At 39.0% G+C, this 5731-nt stretch overlaps 1 pseudogene; it reads right to left on the bottom strand.

Annotated features, from left to right (window-relative positions):
• Positions 1 to 5041: 5041 nt before the first annotated feature.
• LOC105854773 (large ribosomal subunit protein uL10 pseudogene) lies at positions 5042 to 5516 on the bottom strand (annotated as a pseudogene).
• Between the last annotated feature and the right edge of the window lie 215 nt (positions 5517 to 5731).

The raw sequence follows: 5731 nt of genomic DNA, 5'->3' as shown, positions 1-5731 counted from the left end.
ATATTTCTGAGTCAGGTGTCCTCCCTTGCATTTAGCTCTGATGGTCAGTGGGAAGGGTCACACAGAAAGGATAAAGCTTCTGGAGCCTCATTCTGTGGCTGGGGGTCAGTCTTACAGAAGGAGTGTTCATTTTGAGCTCAGCAGCCACCACTTAAATTGTCTGCCATGCAGCTCGTATTCCAACGTTCGTTTTCACAACTAAAACACTCTCAAGTGCTCAAGTACAGACTGCATGGAAAATAAGAATGAACTACACACACACTACACACACACACACACAATCAGAATATAAGAAAAATAAAGCAATGTGATGCTGATAGCAAAAATGCTGCAGTTTTGTTGCTGAAGAGAAAGTTTATTTTTCAGCTCATGGGATGCTGATCATAGGTTAAATTGGGGCTTCCCCAAATTCATATGTTACAGTCTTAAGCCCCCGTGCCTCAGAATGTGACATTATTTGGAGACAGGGTCTTTACAGAGAGAATTCATCTGAAATGAGGTAATTAGGATTGGCCCTGATACAGTGTGACTGGTGTCCTTATAAAAAGGGGACATTTGGAGACAGGCCACAGGCATAGTACACAGAGGGAATGCCACGTGAAGATGGAAGCAGAAATCAGGTGATGCGTTTATATAGCAAGGAACACTAAAGTAGGTAGAAGGTAGGTGAGAAGCTGGGAACAGATTCTTTTTCACAGTCTTCAGGAGGAACCAACCTTGCAGACACCTTCTTCTTAGATATCCTGCTTCCAAAACTGTGAGGCTATAAATTGTTATTTAAGACACCCCATTTGTGATACTTTGTTACAGCAGCCTTAGCAAAGTAATACAATGTTATTATCAAAATGTGAAAGGGCATCGGTTACACATTTAAAAATGACTCCATAAGAATTTAAGTTTTCAGAGAAAAAGATACTCTCATGGAAATCTTTTCATGGTAGATTGCTGAGTTACTTTCTCACCGTGGCTAACTTTCACTTTCATTTCTATAATATGACATGTGGGTAATTAAATTGTTGGATGTATCACAGACCAAATAAGATTGGTTTAGTAAGCTGTTAAGTAAATGGGCTAACAGTCACGTTAGAGATGTGGCCTAATATTCCTATGTTCTTAGGGAAATTTTCTGATGTTAAGATATTCTTTCTCAATTTTGTAATAATTAGGATTTAAGCTAAAATACTCACGAGAAAGTTAGAAAGTAATAGATTTCATTGCATTTTTAGGTCAACAGTGGGTTTGTTTCTTGGCAATTACTAACATTAGCTCAGCCATCTGTCCTTTTTACCAGTGAACCCATACATTTCAAAGACTCCAGCTGAGAAAAGCTTGCCTATTTCTCTTCTCCTGCAAAATATAACGATTCTCAGTAATTTATAAAGGTTTGAAATAGCAAAAAATCATGCAAATATTGCAATGGTTTGCATGGAGGTTACCAAATCTTAAATTCATTGGCAAATGCCATGCTCAAAAGAAAAATATATTTCCATTATTTAAAAAAGTGACTTCCACAGATGTTTGATGAGGATGATAATCATGAATGAAATCTGAAATATTTGTTAATCAGAACCCAGGAGTTCCTGTGCCTATTCAGTGTGATATTGCAGAAACGTGTAATTATCTCTTTTACATGTTTAATATTTATCTCCCCAGTAGATTGTAAACTCCATGAGGACCAGAAACTACATTTGTCTTGGTCATTATTAAGTCCTCAAATCTAGCACAGTAGAGGAATATTAATTAATTTTTGAATAAAGGGATGATTAAGTATGTAAAAAATCAGTGATTATTGCAAAGTCTAGGCAAAGCATTATCTTTTGGAAACAGAATGTAGATAAAGCAGGACTTCCAGAGATGTGCTTCTTTCTTTATTGATATTTGACCTACTACATAATTCGTGTTTTGTTTTTTCTTTGTATTTCCCAACCTTGACAGGCCTTATCTCTTCTTTAAAATCTTTAGTAGTTCTTTGTTTTCTATAATACAAAGTTCAAAATCTACAGCAGAGACATTCTCTTTACAATCTAGCTTCAATTGACAATTCCAGCCTTATTTCTTTTCATCTTCCCAGTCTTTACTTTCTCTTACCTTTCTCTCTCAATATGCTCTTTACGATCTAGGTACACAGAGCTATTCTCAATCTCATATGTTCCAGGCACTTTCGGAGCTATCTGATGGTATTTATGCCTACAATAGCTGTCCCTCTCACCTCTCTGTATTGAAATCCTATTAATCTCACAAAACCCACCTCATTGCCTTGATGAAAACGTCCATACATTCACCTTTTTCTATTTAAAAATTAATCACTTACTCATTAGTGGCCCTCTCTCTGAAAATAATCTTTACATAGCAAATAAATTGTTTTGCTCTGATTTTCGGTATATTTCTACTGTTGGAGATACCTTTAGGGAAGAATTTTTTATCCCTCAATCCCAAGAACATAGCTCAGCATATGGATCATAGTAAGTGCTTAATTAACGTCAAACAAATAATTTCTTGCCTTTTCCTCAGAATTCTTTTGTTTAAATTAACTCTTTCAAAAAATATGTTGACATCTGGCTCCATTTCTATAAGTATACTTAACCCAGACCCGAGAAGTGGTTTGCTAACTTGGCCAGAGCTGACGTAACATTTCACAGGACAATGTGACACTCAGACTACTGAACCCCCGAATCCTCTTTTCAGCTAGTTTTAAAATATAATCTAAAGAGATCTATCCCTCATGGCTCAAAACAGCCTGGTATGGATGGCACATCTCCATGCTGTGGGACTATTTAAATTTTACATTTATTTCTTCCTATTTTTACAAAATAATCAAGCTAGTGAAATAATACAGCTTCTCATTTCTATTATACCCTTAGTCTAATTGACTTGGATTCTCCAGAGTCAATTAAAACTGAATATGTTATCCCGCCTAGTCACGGGAAATTGATGTAGTTCTCCATTTTCTTTGTAGGTTTATATAATCCTCTGCGGAGAGATGCTTGAGGCATGTATATCTACAATCACAGTCAGTTTTGGAGAGATTCTGGCTGCAGTTGGGAGGTGGGACTCCTGTGGATCGGCTGGGCAGTTGCCCTGCTAATGCCACTGGGAAGCTCCCAGCTTGCTCCCGACATGCCAGCTGGGAAAGTACTCAGCAAATCCCTTCAGGACCACAGAGCCTCCACCCCAGGGTTGGGCAGTTGCCCAGAGAAGTGCCCAATCAATCCAGAGAACACCGATGGCGAGATGAGTGCATCTATCACCTTGTAACTGAGTTTTTGTGTAGATCACGTGGTTTGGAGTGGTGTTATTGATCAGGCACAATACCTTCTGTGTCTTTATTGGCCTCTTAATTGGACAAAGTGGTATTTGAAGAGTATTCTAACATAAGCAGAGTTGTTACAGAAGAGTGGGAAAAATTCAACAGTATGGCAAGCTTTGAGAACACTAGAACTGTCTATTTCTTTGATAAAATGGAATGGGTCTTCTCTACATTGTGGATTCAAAGCCACACAACATAATTTCTGGTTCTTCTGCCATATAGTGTGCTTGTCATTTTTAGAGAAAATTTCATATTTTAGGTTAAATATTAGCTAGGACTTAATATTAAATAAATTTAATATATTAAACATTAAATTATAATAACAATCTTTAGCATTTGTATATTGTAATGCAGTTTACCAAAACACTTTCCTCCATATTATAATTTTAGGTCCTTATTTGATCCCATGATTTGGATGGCATTTAGCATGGCATAAAAGGTTTTGAGAAATTATGTAATTTATTTAAGGTTACATAACTAGTAAGTGGACATTTCTGGTAGTCAAACCTAAGTCTTCTGAGTTTCAAGTTCACACTCTTTTATTAAAGGGTGTAATACTGGGTGAGTAATTATGCAGCAGGTGCACATACTCATCTATGGCTATGACTTGAGAGACACAGAAGAAGGTCTATTAGAAAATTTTCTTTCCTCGTGGCTTTCAGAAGACACATACATTTTTAACCAGGTAAAAGCATGATATCTCTAAAAAATTCCTAAGATAAGCAAAAGATGTTCATTGGGCATGGCCCATGCTCTAGGCACTGTTAGGCACTAGCACTATAAAGATGAACATGACATGGGTCTGCCCTTGTGTAGTTAGCCTTAAAGTCAAGACCCAGAGGATGTATAAGAATAAGGAAAAGTTCTGAAAAACAACTGTCACACTAGGCTCCAGAGGAAAATTAAGTCAATTAAACACATCACTCAAAGTAAAGGTCCAAGTCCTTACAACGGCCCCAGGCCAACATATCTGACTCCTCTAGCCTCTGGATCTCAGCTCCCATCACTCCCTTCCTCCATCACTCAGCTCCAACAGCTTAGTCTTCTTTACTGTTCCCTGAACTTCCCCTTGGCAGTGGCTATTTCTTCTGCCCAGAATGCTCTTCTTCCAGATATCACTTGTCTGTCTTTCTAACCCTCTCACTCATCATCCTCTTTAATACTCCAACCTACACTCTCTTCTGCACTCTGGATCCTCCTGTTTATACTTTAATTTCTCTCTTTTTAAAAATCTATAGCACTTATCACCCATCCCATAGTGTAAATGTCACTAATTTGACTGTCTATGATTTGATTCAACTTTGTTTTGTTCATTACTAATGTATTCCAAACATACAGGAGAGAGCACCCCACATGTCCAATATTTGTTGAATGAGTAAGATTCACAGACCGCTTGCTTTGTGTCATAAACCTTATCATATTTATTGTTTCCATTCATCAGACACACTTCTGGACTGTAGCTTTTTACTGTCCACATTTCATAGATGAAAAACGAGACCCAAAGAGTTTGCATGTTCTGACACAACTAACACAATGAGTCTGTTGCAGATTCTCTACAGTACACCATGCCTCTAGGTGGCAAGAAGAAGGATTTAGAACATTGCTGCACAGGTGCTGTGACTGGTGGGAAAACAGTATACAGGTCAGGGTAAAGAATGCTCAGGTATGGGCACAGCCATTGTTCATTTTTTTTTTAAGCCTTTATTTTTTGTTTTGCAAATAAAACCGGCTGCATTTTGTTCTTTTTGGTGATTAGTCAAAGAGACCGAATCCCATATCCTCATCTGATTCCTCCGACTCTTCCTTGGCTTCAACCTTTGCTGGGGCTGCAGCAGCAGCAGGAGCAGCAGTAGTGGCGGCCGCTACAGGGGCAGCAGCCACAAAGGCAGATGGATCAGCCAAGAAGGCCTTGACCTTTTCAGCAAGTGGGAAGGTGTAGTCAGTCCCCACAGACAAGGCCAGGACTCGTTTGTACCCATTGATGATAGGATGGGGTACTGATGCAACAGTCGGGTAACCAATCTGCAGACAAACGCTGGCAACATTGCACACACCCTCTAGGAAGCGAGAATGCAAAGTTTCCTCTGTGATGTCAAGCACTTCAGGGTTGTAGATGCTGCCATTGTCAAACACCTGCTGGATGACCAGCCCAAAGGAGAAGGGGGAGATGCTCAGCATGTTCAACAGTGTGGCTTCGCTGGCTCCCACTTTTTTTTTTTTTGAGACAGAGTCTCACTTTTGTTGCCCAGGCTAGAGTGAGTGCCGTGGCGTCAACCTAGCTCACAGCAACCTCAAACTCCTGGGCTCAAGCGATCCTCCTGCCTTAGCCTCCCAAGTAGCTGGGACTACAGGCATGCACCACCATGCCCGGCTAATTTTTTGTATATATACTTTTAGTTGGTCAATTAATTTCTTTCTATTTTT

Source organism: Microcebus murinus, chromosome 18 (genome assembly GCF_040939455.1).
Source record: "Microcebus murinus isolate Inina chromosome 18, M.murinus_Inina_mat1.0, whole genome shotgun sequence".
NCBI lineage: Eukaryota > Metazoa > Chordata > Mammalia > Primates > Cheirogaleidae > Microcebus > Microcebus murinus.
This window is presented reverse-complemented; position numbering and strand designations above follow the sequence as displayed.